Source organism: Moschus berezovskii, chromosome 10, assembly GCF_049115385.1.
Source record: "Moschus berezovskii isolate FMDL1 chromosome 10, NW_MosBer_1.0, whole genome shotgun sequence".
Classification (NCBI taxonomy): domain Eukaryota; kingdom Metazoa; phylum Chordata; class Mammalia; order Artiodactyla; family Moschidae; genus Moschus; species Moschus berezovskii.
Genome location: NC_142469.1, coordinates 23,135,414 through 23,152,522, shown reverse-complemented (window position 1 = coordinate 23,152,522; position 17,109 = coordinate 23,135,414).

Below are 17,109 nucleotides of genomic sequence, written 5' to 3'. Positions count from 1 at the left end.
ATTTTGGCCACAAGAGCCATTTAATCTTAATGAAGGCTTTTTTAAATTATTAAAGCAAGTTAAATAGAAATAATAGGCAAGTGATTTGGTTGTAATGTATGAAGAACCAAGCTATGCTTTGTTTTTATCATTTAGACTAGGTGAGCATACCCACAGTGGACATGTAAAATACGGATGAAGTGTATTTCTGATCTTTCCAGGGCTGTGGACCTCCATATGTAAACCAAATAATTGTTGGATCAAATGACCCATTATTTACAACTTGGTTATCACAGAATTAAAGTCCATCTCATACTATATATCCACAGTTAATAGTGGAATTTCATGGCGTTAATGAATAAGCAAAAGTGAGATATCTTACTATTTCCATAAAACATTAAAATATTATACTCCTACTCAAATTATTTATTATTATAATTATGCTTTTTATAGAGATCAAGCATGAGTAACCTGAAAAAAAAAACTTAAGCTGTTTCTAAGGGCATAACATTTAGAAACAACATATGGTTCTTGTAGTCAAGAATAAGTTCCTTAAATTAGCCAAAGACATTCACAGAGAGATGAGTTGGAGGAAATAGGATCGTGGGCAAAAGGGAAAAAATTGTCATCACTCTTCTCTCTGCTCTTCATCATCTTTGCCTGGCTGAATGTGGTTTTCATTTTCTACCCCATTCGAAAAGTAAAAATAAAATAAGAGTAAGTCTCATAGTGCAAGTTCTTTGAATGCACTCACCTTCTGTTTAGTTACTATTTTCAGTGTTATTAAAATAGAAGAGTACACTATATCATAAAATGTAATATTCCATTCATTCATTCAATCAGCAGGCATGGATGCCTTCTCTGTGCCCTGGGCTGCTCCCTAAAGAGCAGCACCTGTTATCTGTTGGCTGTTACAGTCCAGATCAAGGGAGAAGGCAGACCTAAACTGGATCCTTGTACCCTCATGTTCTCAACGCTTTTCCTATTACTTTTCTGCTGAAATGTTTTATTCTACTGACTTCCCATGTCAGTAGAATAAAACCCATACGGATTGCTTTGTTTCATACAGTCCTGTGTGATCATGCCTCAGCTTCTCCAGTGTCAGCTCTGGCTGGAATCATCCACTGGCCTTCCTTCAGCCTTTCGCACTTATTTGCCACGCTTTTTCCCATTGCAGGGTTTTACACATATCTCTCCTCTGGAGCATTCACACACACACACACACCATAGCTAGCTCCTTTTCATTCTTCAGACTTCAACTTAAATATCACCCCCTGAAGAGACTTTCCTGAGGCCCACATGTAAAATAAGTTACTTCACACGCTTTTTCTTACTCCCTATTATTTCTGTTACTACAATGTATGATCACACTGCTTGCTTACACATTTTTAATGTGTGCTTCGCATAGAAATCACTCACATTACCACCTGAACCATCCTCCCCATCCATCCCCCACCATGGAAAATTTGTCTTCCATGAAACTGACCCCTGGTGCCAAAAAGGTTGAAGACACTGGGCTTCCTATAACAGGCTTTGTCTGTTTCTCCTTTCAGCTCTGTCACTTTTTGTTCTATTTTGAAACTGTTGTTAGGTACATACACATTAAGTTATGTCTTTTTAGTAAACTGGCTCATTACTATTACGTAATGTCTATTTTTCTTATCACGAAGTCTTTGTCTGATATTAATGTAGTAAATTCAGCTTTCTCTTGACTATGAAAGTGAAAGTGTTAGTTGCTCAGTCGTGTCTGACTCTTTATGACCCCATGGATTGTAGCCTGCCAGGTTCCTCTGTCCGTGGGATATTCCAGACGAGGATACTGGAATGGGTTGCCATTTCCTTCTCCAGAGGATCTTCCTATTTTCCATTCTTTTAGTTTTTGTCATTTTAACTTACCTATGTGTTTGTATTTAAAGAGGGTTTCTTATAAATAGCATTTAGTTAGGGCTTGCTTTCTAATTTAATCAGAAAATCTCTTTCAACTTATGTGGTTAACCGGAACTACAGTGTCAGTAAGATAGCTCCCAGCCACATGAGGCTTTGAAGAACTTGATATATCACTGGTCTGAATTGAGATGTAAGATACACATGAAATTTTTTAGAACAAAATGCAAAATATCTCATTAACAATTTTATATTGATTATATGTTGAAATAATACTATATTGCATAGATGCCGTTAAATATTATTAAAATTAACCTCATGTTTCTTTTTTAACATGAGTACCAAAAAATTTTACATGCTCTATTCACATTATAGTTCTAATGGACTACAGAGGTTTAGACCACTTTTATTTAATTGTTAGTATGATTTTATTAAAATCTACCATCTTGCTGTTTGGTTTTTATTTTGTACTTTTTCCCTTTTTCTTCTCTTTCTCTGCCAGCTTTTGAATTAATTTACTATTTCACTTTTATGCATTACTGGCTTATTACTTATAATTTTTAAAAGTCTTAGAGGCTTCCCTAGGGTTACATTGTAATATATTTAATGTGCATTAAGGTACATTGCAGTAAATTATTTACCGTGTGTGTGCTCAGTTACTTTAGTCATGTTCGACTCTTAGTGACCCCATGGATCATAGTCCACCAGGCTCCTGTGCCCATGGAATTTCCCCAGCAAGAATACTGGAGTGGGTTGCCAGGCCCTCCTCCAGGGGATCTTTCTGACCCTGGGATCAGACTCGAGTCTCCTGTGTCTCCTACATTTTCAGGAGATTCTTCACCACTGAGCCACTGGGGAAGCCTCATATTTACCACAGGCTCCTTTAAATTATGTTACACTTCTATTATACTGTGTAAAAATCCTATAACAAGATACTTCCAATTCCTCCCTTCTTTTATGTTATTTTTGTCATACATTACACCTTTACATCTGCTATAAACTTGCAAGGCATTGCTTCTATTTTTGCTTTAACAGTCAATAATTTCTTAAAGCAATTTAAAATAGGGAAATGTCTTTTATATTAACTTTATTTTAACTATTTCTAGAGCCCCCATTTCTTTGCATAGATCTAGGTTTTTGCATGGTATCATTTTCCTTCTACATGAAAATTTTCCCTTAACAATTCTTATAGCACAAGTCTGTTGACAATAATTTCATTCCGCTTTCATTTTTATGAAAAAATCTTTATTTTCTTTATTTTGCCATATTTTAGAAAAATATTTTTTCTAAGTAAATATTCTGGGTTGACAGTTTTCCCTTTATTACTTTAAAAATGTCAATCCATTGTCTTCTGGCTTGCATAATTTTTGATGTAATATCTGCTTTAATTATCACCTCTATCCCCCTGTATGCCATGTGTGTTTTATCACTTGATACTCTCAAAGTTGTTTCTTTATTTTCAGTTTTACACATTTTTAATATGATGGACATAGGGTTTTTTTGTTGATACATGGGGATTTTTTGGTATTTTCTGAGATTCTTAGCTCTGTTTGTCTTCTTTAACTAAGTGTGGCTGTTTTCTTTTCCAAGATGTACTTTATACCATTATCTCATTCTCTTCCTTCTGCAATTCCAGTTACACATATGTTAAACCTCTTGTATATTGCCCCTCAGCTCTTGGATACTATGATTTAATTTTTCCACTCTTTTTTTTTTCTCTTTTAAGTCTGGATAATTTTTATTTAACCATTTTCAGATATTACATCAGAAATTATGCAAGCCAGAAGACAGTGGATTGATATCTTTAAAGTAATAAACGAAAAAACTGTCAACCCAGAATATTTACAACCCAGATCATTTCCTGTGTTAAGTCTAGTGAGGAGCACATTGAAGGCATTCTCCATCTCTGTTGCCTTTAAAAAAATATTCTAGCATTTTATTAGACTGTTTTGTGATTTTAATCTCTGTGCTAAAATTCCCCTTTTGCTCATGTTTGTCGCCCACATTTCATAGTTCAGTTCAGTCGCTCAGTCCTGTCCGACTCTTGGTGACCTCATGGACTGCAGCATACCAGGCTTCCCTGTCCATCACCAACTCCCCGAACTTGCTCAAACTCATGTGCATTGTGATGCCACCCAACCATCTCATCCTCTGTCATCCCCTTCTCCTCCTGCCTTCAATCTTTCCCAGCATCAGGTAGTTATTTCATATTTCATAGTAGTTATTTTAAATTCCTTGAATGACTTTCAACCTTTACATCCTATCTGAACCTGATTCTGTTCATTGCTTTGTCTGTTGAAAATAAGTTACATTCTCTTCATTTTTTGTGTCTGATAATTTTTACTGAATACTAGACAGCGTGGGAGAAGGCAATGGCACCCCACTCCAGTACTCTTGCCTGGAAAATCCCATGGATGGAGGAGCCTGGTAGGCTGCAGTCCATGGGGTCGCGAAGAGTCGGACATGACTGAGCGACGTCACTTTCACTTTTCACTTTCCTGCATTGGAGAAGGAAATGGCAACTCACTCCAGTGTTCTTGCCTGGAGAATCCCAGGGACAGGGGAGCCTGATGGGCTGCCGTCTATGGGGTCGCACAGAGTCGGACATGACTGAAGTGACGCAGCAGCAGCAGACAGCGTATGTGGGGCTTCCCTGGTAGCTCAGCTGGTAAAGAATCCACTTGTGATGTAGGAGACCCCGGTTCGATTCCTGGGTCAGGAAGATCCCCTGGAGGAGGGATAGGCTACTCACTCCAATATTCATGGACTTCCCTGGTGGCTCAGACGGTAAAGAATCCACCTGCGATGTGGGAGACCTGGGTTCGATCCCTGATTTGGGAAGATCCCCTGGAGGAGGGCATGGCAGCCATGCCAGTATTCTTGCCTAGAGAATCCCCATGGACAGAGGAGTGTGTTGGGCTAGAGTCCATGGGGTTGCAAAGAGTTGGACATGACTGAGCAACTAAGTCCAGCACACAGACTGCGTGTGCAGAAGAGTAGAAATTGAGGTAGATAATTATTTAAACAGTTGACCTGTGAACAACAAGGGAATCACGGATGTCAGTCCTCCATACAGTTGAAAATCTAGTTGGTCCTCCATATGTGCAGTTCTGCATTCATGGATTTAACCAGTTGCATGCAGATGGTGCGATACTGTAGGATTTGCTATTAAAAAAATTCCACGTGTAAGTAGACCTGTACAGTTCAAAAGCCTGTTGTCCAAGGGCCAACTGTACATGGAAATAGGCACACTTAATCTATAGGCTTCCCAGGTGGCCCAGTGGTAAAGAATCTGCCTGCTAATGCAGGAAATGTAGGAGATGCAGTTTCAATCCCTGGATCAGGAGCATCCCCTGGAGGAGGAAATGGCAACTCACTCCAGTATTCTTGCCTGGAGAATCCCATGGGCAGAGGAGCCTGGTGGGTTATAGTCCATTGGGCCACAAAGAGTCGGACATGACAGCACACACTCATGTACTTATTCTATAAGATCATGAATTTTGGATGTTGAGCCAATCTAGTCAGAAGTTGAATAGGGTTTTTGGTTTTGCTGTTTCTGTGATAACAATTTTCTTCCCACTGGTTTCAGTTTCCTCTAGCCTTACCTTGTGATTAGAGCTGGAGACTCTGGGTTGAATGGTTTGAATTTTTGTTCCAATGTCCCTGAAATATCCTCAGCTTTTGATCTTTCCTGTGCAACTATGCCACACTGGAGATCTTTCTCCACAATATTGTCTATTCCCCAGTGGTAATCAACCAGTCCATCCTAAAGGAAATCAGTCCTGAGTATTCATCAGAAAGACTGATGCTGAAGCTGAAACTCCAATACTTTGGCCACCTGATGTGAAGAACTGACTTATTGGAAAAGACCCTGATGCTGGGAAAGATTGAAGGTGAGAGGATAAGGGGATAACAGAGGATGAGATGGTTGGATGGCATCACTGACTCAATGGACATGAGTCTGAATAAACTCTGGGAGCTGGCGATGGACAGGGAGGCCTGGCGTGCTGCAGTCCACGGGGTCGCAGTCAGACATAACTGAGTAACTGAACTGAATTGAATCTACTATTCAGTGTTTGCTATCTGCAGAGAGGGTAGGAAGTTTCGCTGTTGTCCTGGTCAGCTCAGTCTTAGCTATGCTCTGTGAGCCTGGGTCCCTGTGGTGGGACTTTCTCATGTTCCTGTCCCTCTTCCTTATGACAGCCAAACTCTGCCTTGTATACTTAGGGGGTCTTTTCAGGAGTTTCCAGATTCCCCTGCCCACTCCTCTACCCACCAGCAATATGGCCCCCTAATGGTATCCACTGATCTAGGATCTGTGTCTAAGACTATTTCCTCCCTTTCTCTTAGAAGTAGAGAATATTTTTCTTTTACCCATTCACCAGCCACCATGGCATTTCAGATGTGTCTTGGAGTATCTGAGTTTGCTGCTTCTACCTCTATGACTTAGGCTCTGATTTCCAGGGGTAAAAGTTTCAGGAGGTGCTTTATACCTCTTCCACAGCAGCTCCCAAAACCCTTCAGTGATCCTGGACTCCTGAAGGAAGCCCTTTCTGGTCTACTGTCCTGCCCACAATCTTTCTTGTGAGCACCCAGTGGAAACCCGTGGAAAAGTGTCTGTGAGTTGGTGCAGACTCCTCTTGTGTCTGTGGCTCCCAGGTATCTGTACTGTCATACTAGCCCACACTCAGGCTTTTTATCAGTTTTGTACATTTTTAGCTGAATTCGTCTTACATTCTTCTATGATCCATATCATCTCTTTTTCCTATGCTATGCCACTGATAAACCAGTTCTCACATTCTCTCCCTCCTTGCAGAGCCTATCAGGTTTTGGATTTCAGACCTCATGGTTGCCCTGTAATCTTAGCTCTCTGATGGATTCAAGAAAACAAATGAATTTGTAACTCACTGTTAAAATGTTTTCTTATTATTATGATAGAAACAGCACTCTTTCCAACTTTCTACAAATGTACCAAGAGAAAGCAGAAGTTTTCTTCATTATTAAAAGTTTTTTTTTTTTCTGGTATAGAAATACAGGTTAAAAGCTTTTTATTTATTTGGGTTTCATTTATTTAATGAAGATCCTCCATTATCTTCTGAACTGTATGGTTTCTGATTAGAAGTCTGCTGTCATTTTTAACTTTGTTCCTTTTTTCTAAATTTGAAAAGAAACAGTTTATTGGGACCAATGCAAAACTATGAAAAGAGGGAAGAGAGGAGGGTGGCAGAGGGGGAGAGAATGAAGTCTACATCAGATGTCAGTTATGGAAACACATGAATTGCCTGTTTTTAGTTGGTGATGGACAGGGAGGCCTGGCGTGCTGTGATTCATGGGGTCGTGGAGAGTCGGACACGACTGAGCGACTGAACTGAACTGAACTGAACTGAAACATCTACAGTTAAAAGGCAAACACACACACACACGTGTATGTGTATCACTTATCAAAATAAATCAAAAGCAGACATGTTTGCTGAAATAAAACAAAGAAACACAACAGAAACGCTCTCACAAACCAAAAAGTTTATAATGTGTCCTATATCTCCACATGCTTTTGATATTTGTCTTATCAGTGTTTTTTAGTAATTTGATTGTAACATGTCTTGATGTGCTTTTCTTCATGTTTATACTTGAGGCTCATTGAGATTCCTGGATCTCTGGTTGCACAGTTGTCATCAGAGCTGGAGAAATTTTGGCCATTGTTTTCTAAACTATTTTCTGTTTTACCTTTTCTTTCTGGCATTCCAGTTAGACATATCTTATTAGATTGTTTGATACTGTCACACAGCTCATTAATCTTATGATTATTTAAATTTTTTCTTTCTGTTACATTTTGGATAGTTTCTCTTGCTGAGTCATCAAATTCACTAATTTTTTTCTGTAGTGTGTAAACACTATTAATTTCATTCAGTTACTTTTCATTTCAGATCATGTGTTTTTTTACACCTGGAAGTTCAACTTGTTTTTCTCGAATGCCTTCTATTTCTCTCATCTTCATGTTCTGGTTTTCTTTACCTTCTTGAACATGTAGCGTATAATCATAGTGACTATGTTAATATCCTTGCTAGCTAATTCTACTGTCTTCTCATCTCTGGGTCTGTATCTATTGATTGATTTTTCTCCTGGTTATGGGTTGCACTTCCTGCTCCTTTGCATATCTGGAAGTATTTGATTGGATGCTGACAATATTAATGTCTACGTTGCCAGATGCTGAATTTTGTAGTACTCAAATATTGCTGGGCTTGGTTGCTTGAAATCAGTTTTAAAGATTTGCTTTTTAGCTTTGTGAAGCAGTCTGAGCTAATGTGTTCCCATTACTGAGGCATCCTCCTTCTGCAGACTCTATTTAATGTCCATAAATTAGGAGGTTGTTTCATTCTGGTTAGTTGGAATACAAACTGTTGCTTGCCTGTGTGAGCTTAAGGATTGTTTAGCCTAGTCCTTCCTAAAGTACTTTTCTTAAGTCTCAGACAGCTCCTTTCATTTATTCACAAATCAGTATTCAGTCTCAAGACTTGTGGGGAACCCTTGAAAGACCTCTGTAGTTACCACCACCATCACCAAAAAATTCTCCAGTCTCTTCAGTATTTTGCTTCACAAATTCTAGCCACCTACATCTATCTGAACTCTAAACTCTGTCTCTTCAACTGAGCAAGGCTGCCAGCCTGTCTTTCACTCTTCCCAATCACTTAGCTGGGGCAATCAAAGGAATCACATTATTAGTCTGCCTTCTCTTCGGGATCAATGGCCTGCACTGCCTACTGTCTAAATGTCTAAAAATTGTCAGTTTCTAATTGTTTAGTGGAAATTAATATACTTTCTTGCTCTATCATGTCTAGCAGTGGATGTAGCCAGTTTAAAGCTTTGAAGGTGTAGAGAACATGGGAAAATATATAGTTAAGTCACTCTAGTGGGCAAATAAAGTACTAATAAGAAGAAAGTAAGACTAGAGACCAAATCAGGTTAAGATGCTAGTAGTCCAAACAAGACAGCAAGAGTATGGTAGGGAGTAAGAAGTGATGGATATATTAATAATAAATATTTAGACCAATGGAGTGTAGTGACAGGATAAATTTGAGAAAATCAAATGAGATAATGAATACAAACTCATTTTCAAATATCCATAGAAACATTTATTGAAAAATTAGTTTGCCCAGCACTGTGGGTAGGTTAAAGACCACATATATAAACCCGGTCCAAGAGAGGTAACAGACTTGTGACTATGAAAACAACATGTGCATGCTTCATGTCAGGTCCCACACTTTGTGACCTTAAGGACTGTAGCCCACCAGGTTCCTCTGTCCTTGAGATTCTCCAGGTAAGAATATTATAGTGGGTTTCTGTGCCCTTCTCCAGGGGATCTTCCTGACCCAGGGATCAAATCCAAGTCTCCTGCATTGGCAGACAGGTTCTAGACTACTAGTGCCACCTGGGAAGTCCATAAAAACCAACACAGGAACTGCCATACTGAAAGTACAAACAAGGTGCTATATTACATCAATAATAGAGCAAAAACAGCTGAAGTGAGACAAGGAAACCCTTAAAGAAGAGGTCATATTTGAGATAGTTCTTACAAGGTAGGTAGAAGTTTTCCAGGCAGATAAGGAAGGAAAGGCCATTGCAGGAAAAGAATAATAAAAGCATAGTGATTTCTGGAAACAACAACAGTTTCACTGTGAATGAAGTACAGAATATGTTGGATAATCAAGGTATGTAAATATCAAAATGCATCACTATTATATCCCAAGGATTGATTCTCTAGATATAGACACCATGTGACATGTATAACTTTTGGTGATGCTTTGGTACTCAAAGTAGGCTCTGTGTCATTATTTACATACAACAGAAGAAGTCAATATTTATGCCTACTTGCAACCCAGGATACAACAAATGCAATTACTTAAAATGTCTGCATTCATGTACCAAATAATGTTCAGACGGTCCATGCACTTTAAAAGAAATAGAAGTAAATATGTGAAATGGCTCTAAGAAGTAAAGAAAATTTTATGTAGCATTCATTTCTTAAAGTTCCCTTTATGTGGGCAAATGTCGCTGGCAATCATATATCAAAATAATTTTCTTTTTGTTATTTGCCTCCGTATCCCTAAGCAACATATAGAGCATCTTCTTGATAATTCAGTTTCAAGCATTTTAATGTTCATTTTGACTGAATCTACCTGTTTTGTTTTTGGAGTTCTCATCTTCTTGTGTGCCTCTTGTTCTTCAGTCAAGACCCTCTCTTTAATCCTTTCCAGAAAATAAACCTCCAATTTGTTACTGTGTAGGAGAAGGTTAATCACTTGCAATGCAGAACAGAAAAGATGCTGTGGGTATAACTGCTTCTCAAACAGACTTTCATCCAAGTCTGTTGTTGCCCAGCACTTATCTCCTCTATCATAGGTGAAAGTAAAGTAAAAGTTGCTCAGTTGTGTCCGACTCTTTGTGACCCCGTGGCCTGAATTCTCCAGGCCAGAATACTGGTGTGGGCAACCTTTCCCTATTCCAGGGGATCTTCCCGACCCAGGGATTGAACCCTGGTCTTCCTCATTGCAGGAGGATTCTTTACCAGCTGAGCCACAAGGGAAATCCTTGTCAGACACCAAATCCTGTGCCTTGGGGTTGGCGGAGGAGATGAGGGACAGGATTTTCTGAGTAAATCAGGCTGCCTCTTGGCTTCTCCCCATTGCACCTTCAGCTCTCCTGAAACTGATAAGTTAGTTGCCATTCATTTTTCTTCTTCTAGCTTCCCATATTCTGATGCTATTGTTTTACTCTTGTTTTCTTTGTCCTTGTGGGTTTATACCTTCTCTTTAAAAATCCATTTACTATTACTATAGTGGTCTCCAGGAAGGAGCTAAAAAATGCAAGTATTCAATCAGTTCAGTTCAGTTGCTCAGTCGTTTCCAACTCTTTGAGACCCCATGAATCACAGCACGCCAGGCCTCCCTGTCCATCACCAACTCCCGGAGTTCACTCAAACTCACGTCCATCGAGTCAGTGATGCTATCCAGCCATCTCATCCTCTGTCGTCCCCTTCTCCTCCTGCCCCCAATCCCTCCCAGCATCAGAGTTCTTTCCACTGAGTCAACTCATCGCATGAGGTGGCCAAAGTATTGGAGTTTCAGCTTTAGCATCAGCCCTTCCAATGAACACCCAGGACTGATATTTAGAATGGACTGGTTGGATCTCCTTGCAGTCCAAGGGACTCTCAAGAGTCTTCTCCAACACCACAGTTCAAAAGCATCAATTCTTCAGCGTTCAGCTTTCTTCACAGTCCAACTCTCACATCCATACATGACCACGGGAAAAACCATAGCCTTGACTAGACGGACCTTGGTTGGCAAAGTAATGTCTCTGCTTTTGAATATGCTATCTAGGTTGGTCATAACTTTCTTTCCAAGGAGTAAGCGTCTTTTAATTTCATGGCTGCAATCAGTATCTGCAATGATTTTGGAGCCCAAAAAAATAAATTCTGACACTGTTTCCACTGTTTCTCCATCTATTTCCCATGAAGTGATGGGACCAGATGCCATGATCTTAGTTTTCTTAATGTTGAGCTTCAAGCCAACTTTTTCACTCTCCTCTTTCACTTTCATCAAGGGACTTTTTAGTTCCTCTTCACTTTCTGCCATAAGGGTGGTGTCATCTGCATATCTGAGGTTATTGATATTTCTCCCAGCAATCTTGATTCCAGCATGTGCTTCTTCCAGCCCAGCGTTCCTCATGATGTACTTTGGATATAAGTTAAATAAGCACGGTGACAATATACGATACTTCCTCTTCAACTGGAAGTCCTTCAGTTTGTGCTTTTTTAAAAAAATGTTATGTCTGTGTTTTTTATAATATGTGTACTATATTTGTATAATAATATGTATATCATTTATAAATAAAAATCTACTATGCCCCTGCTCAATTTCAATTATTATTTTTTCTTCTTAAAGATAATGATATGAGATGATAAAGGTTTGAAGACCACTACTTTGCTTGACCTCTAAATGGTGGAGTCCTCCAGGGTTCAGAGCTTGGCATTTTTCTCTTTCTGTGTTCCTACTCCCCCAGGTGATCTTACCTCATCCAAATGTCAGTGAAGCCAACATTTATATGTTTAGCCTTGTTCTCTGGGACTTCCCTGGTGGCTCAGACGGTAAAGAGTCTGCCTACAATGCAGGAGACCTGGGTTCAATCCCTGGGTCAGGAAGATCTCCTGGAGAAGGAAATGGCAACCCACTCCAGTATTCTTGCCTGGAAAATCCCATCAACAGAGGAGCCTGGTAGGCTACAGTCCATTGGGTTTCAAAGAGTTGGACACGACTGAGCAACTTCACTTTCTTTTTTTCTTGTTCTCTGCATTCAGCTCCAGAAATACAGATTCCCATTTGATATCCTCACCTGTATGTCTAATAGGCACCTCAAATTTAACATCCAAATCAAAGATCTTGATTGCCACAACCCCACACCCTGCACAGACTGCACCTTGCCCCAGACTGAAAAGAATGCTGTCACACAGCTTATATCCTCCACTTTGGAGGGGTGAAGGAAGGAGATGGAGACAAAGAAACTTTTAAAGTAAATAGGTACCTTATTTGATGGTTGAATAGCATTACCAACTCTATGGACATGACTTGAGCAAGCTCTGGGAGCTGGTGATGGACAGGGAGGCTTGGCGTGCTGCAGTCCATGGGGTAGCAAAGAGTCGAACACGACTGAGAGACTGAACTGAATTGATGTACCTTATGTTTGTATTTATCCGCTTTTATCCAGGTTAAGTGCTATTGAGAAAATTGAAGCTAAGCAAGTGGAGTGGATAGTCTTGAGTGTGTGTTTTCTGTTATCTCTTTTTTCCAGCTTCCAAAATGCAGTCATTAGTGTCTCCTCTTTTGCTCTCTTTATCTGAGTGCTGAGGAACATGCGTGTGTTCAATCCCCCATCCTCACTTAGAAGATGAAGTGTAAAGGGAATGTCTTTAGGAGAAAATGATATTCAGGCAGAAACCTGCAAGCAGAAAGGAAGTAAGTGAGGAAGTAAGCCATGCAGATATCTAAAAAAAGAGCATCCCAGATGGAGGCAGTTGCAAGTGAGAAAGGTCCTAACGTGGGCGTATGCTTCATGCGCTCCAGGAACAGCGAGGAGCCTAGGGATGCCAGAGTGAAGCTGATGGTAAGATGGAGAGGGAAGGTGATTTAGCAAAGAGTGCTAGAGCGGTGGCGAGGGGCCGGGTCATTTATTGGAGGCCATGGTAAGGATTTTGAATTTTATTCAGAATGAAATGGGAAGGCTTTTGATGATTTTAAAGAGACACCATTAAATTACGTTTTAAAGATATCACCCTGACTGCTGTAAATATCTTGTAGGGAGATAAAGGCAGAAACTGAGACATCACTTAGGAATGTATTGGCAAGAGATGATGATGACTTGAGCTAGAATGGTGGCCATAGATGTGGTGATGTTGCTGGTGAATTTGAGGTTCTTGCTTCATCATGAAAGAATCTGGAGACAAAGTGATAGGTAAGCAGGCAGAGTGTGGGCCATCTCAGAAGGTGAGAGAGAGTTTTGAAATATGGCATGGTTAGTTTTTATGGACTGGGTAATTTCATAGACTAATGAGTGGGGGGATTATTCCAATTATTTTGGGGAAGGGGTAGAGATTTCCAGAGATTGAACCAATGCCCATTTTTGGCCTTCTATGGTTAGCGTCAGAACTGTCATGGAGCTGGTGGCTGTGTCATTTAGCATGCTTATGTATTACAATGAGCATATAATGAAGTCAAATCTTCCACCATCTTGGACCTGTTTGGTTCTAACCAGTCTGTTATGTCCTGTGGCTATATCATTCTTTTAATGATTGTGCCTTGCCTCTTCCCTCCTGTTTCAGTGAGAAATGGTATGACTCTGGATATATTTGAAGTTAGAGCAAACAGAATTTTACTTCTAGATTCAGCAACAGAAGAGTCAAGCACATTTCCAAGTTTTTGACTTGAACAAATGGAATTGATAGGGTTACTGAAATGATAATGGCTATAAGTGGAACAAGTATTTGGGGGTGGAGATCAGGGGAGTAGGAGCTCAGCTCAGTTCAGTTCAGTTCAGTCGCTCAGTCGTGTCTGACTCTCTGCAACCCCATGAATCACAGCACGCCAGGCCTCCCTGTCCATCACCAACTCCATGCTAAATTTGAGATAACTGTAAGACAACCAAATGGTGATGCCAAGTGGTAGTCTGGGGTTTGAGGGACTGTGTAGGTGGAAGACACTAATTAAGGCTCATCAGTGTATGAACAGGGCTTAAAGCCACAAGGCTGAATTAGATAAACAGGACAGGTAGAGTGGGTAGAAAACGTGTAGAGCTCCAACCACTGAGGTCTGAGAGGTTCACGTTTACTGATGTGAAGATGATGAACTCACTGAGGAGAAGAAATAGAGTGGTCAGTGAGATAGAAAGGGAAGAGACGATGGTGCCTGCAGGGAAAATGAGGGTGTTTCAAGAAGAGAGTAATGGACTGTGTTAAATCTGCTGAGAAGTTAAATTCTGCTAAGAAGTATGAAGTCTGAAAAATGATCATTAGATGAATAGTTTGGAGGTCACTGGTGACCTTGACAAGGATAACTTCAGTGGAACAAAGGGAGTGCAAGCTTAACTAGAGTGCTACAGATGCTGACTGATGACACAGGAAAGACAGGCATTACTTGTTGAGGCAATGTTCACAATTAGGCAAGAAAGACGGGATCCAAAGTTCAAATGGAGATGGTGGGGTTAGCTGGAAAACCAGACATACTGGAGAAAGGGCAGAAGGGGCCATTTTAAGTAGGTTGGCAGATATAGCCGGAGACAAAGAAGCTCACTTTTCACTGAAATAGAAAGTAAGGTCGTGATCCGCTGAGGAGAATGAAGAGGTAATGGAGGTTAAGGGAAAGAGAAGGACATACAAAATAGTTACTGAGAAGAGCAGGATATTAGTTTTCTAATATCTCTAGATATTAGAGAAGGATTGCATGGCAGGACAAAGGCCTGTTTGAAGTTTGAGGTCCTGAAGTGAGATCAGTCAGTTTGCACATGTGCTTTTTCTCCATTCATGTTGCGTTGTTCTGGTGCAGGTGAAGAGTCAATGGAGATATATTCAACCAGGTTTGTGGTTTTTCCAGGTAAGTTTGGAGAAGTGCAAGGGATTGGTCATCTCAGCAAATGCCTTCTTAATCACTTGGTTGCTCCTCTGTAAGTATGAATCAACTTTCATTCTTTCCTTTTTCATTTACCAGAATCATTTCATCAGTAGATCCTACTGTTACTTCCACTGTGTGTCTGTCTCTATCACTTTTTCTCAAACCCCACGGCCACCACCTTGGCTTAGTCACTCATCTCCTTTTGGTGCCAGGGTCTTGGCTGTCTAACTGGTCTACCTGCTTCAGTTCTTACTATCCAGCTATCTACCTTTCACACAGCAGCCAGAGTCACCTTCTAACATCTTCAACAAATTATATAGTCCCCTATTTCAGCCTTTACTGACTTCCCACTGAACTTCTGTTTTAATCCAAATGATGGCCACCAGGGTCTTTGCTCCTCCACCCAGCTCACCAACCACCTCTAGCACTGCTTTCTCTGATGACCACTGTACTCCAGTCACACTGGCCCCATCTCTGATTTTCAGACATGCATGCTCTTTTTGTTTCAGATTGATGAAATTATTTCTCCTTCTACCCAAAATGCTCTTCCTCTGGCCCTTTAATTGGTCACTTTTACTCATTCTTCAAGTCTCAGATCAAATGGTAACTCTCTGAGATTTCCCTGAGCTCAGTATTGAAAGCATTTTTACCAATAATCACATCACCCGATTTGTTTTAGAGACTTACACATCTGAAATCATGTTTATACATTTGTTTACCTGTATATCCCCATTGCGATGAGTTCCAAGACTCCACTCTGTCTCTTTCATTTTCCTGTTTAGTCTTAGAGCAGCTGTTCTCAAACTTATTCATCTCAGAGATTTTACACTCTTTTTTTATTTTGTCCACACCATGAAGCATGTGAGATCTTAGTGCTCTGACCAGAGATTGAACCTATGCCTCAGCAGTGAAAGTATAGAGTCCTAATCACTGGACTGCCAGGGAATTCCTAGGAATTCACTCTTAAAAACCACTTAGGAACCCAAGGAGCTTTAGTATAAGTGAGCTATATCTATTATTATCTACTACACATCAGAAATTTAAACTGATAAATTTAGAAAATTATTTACATATTCCTTTACTTAAAAACAACAATAATAAATCTACGACATGTTAACACAAATAACATTTTTATGAAAAATAATTCTATCCTCTAAAACAGAAAAAATCATGAGAATAATAGTATTCTTCATTTCTGCAAATACCTTTAGTGTCTGGTTTAATAGAAGACATGTGGATCCTCATATCTGCTTCTGCATTCAATCTGTTGTCATATGTTTTCTCGGTTGAAATATATGAAGAAAATCTGTCCTTATACTGACATATAGTTGGAAAGGGAAGAATATTTTATAGGCTTTTCAGATACTTGTGTACAGATTTCATCAACTTAAAATAGGGTTATGACCCCAAAAATTCATTATATTGAATTTATATCATTGAAAATACCATAAATAGAAAATGCATTTACTACATCTAACCTCTTGAATATCATAGCTTAGCCTAGCCCACCTTAGATGTGTGCAGAACACTTACAGTAGCCTACAGTTGAGTAGAATCATCTAAAACAAACCCTGTTTTATAATGAAGTTTGAATATTTCATTTAATTCATTGAATACTGTATGAAAGTACAAATGGAATGGTTGTCTGGGTAGAGAATGGTTTTAAGTGTATCAGTTGTTTGCTCTGGTGATTGTGTGGCTGACTCAGAGCTGCAGCTCACTGATTCTGCCCAGCATCTCTAGAGAGTATCATAGGTCAGGCATATCACTGACTCAGGAAAAGAGAAAAACTCAAAATTCAAAGTATAGTTTCTACTGAATGTGTGTAACTCCCCATCGTCATAATGTCTAGAGATTGTAAGCTGAACCATCAAAAGTCAGGGACCAACTATATATGTTTAAAGTAGTTCCTTAAAGGATAGTTGCAACATGCAATCTGAAATCATATTAATTAAACTTTTCATTGTGCATTAAAATTCATTGGTCTGTTTTGAAATTTGAATGGATCAGTTGCCACTGAATGATTTTGTAACTTCATGCATTGGTTATTTACTAACTAGTTTATGAAGATTTTTCAAATGTGACACATTTT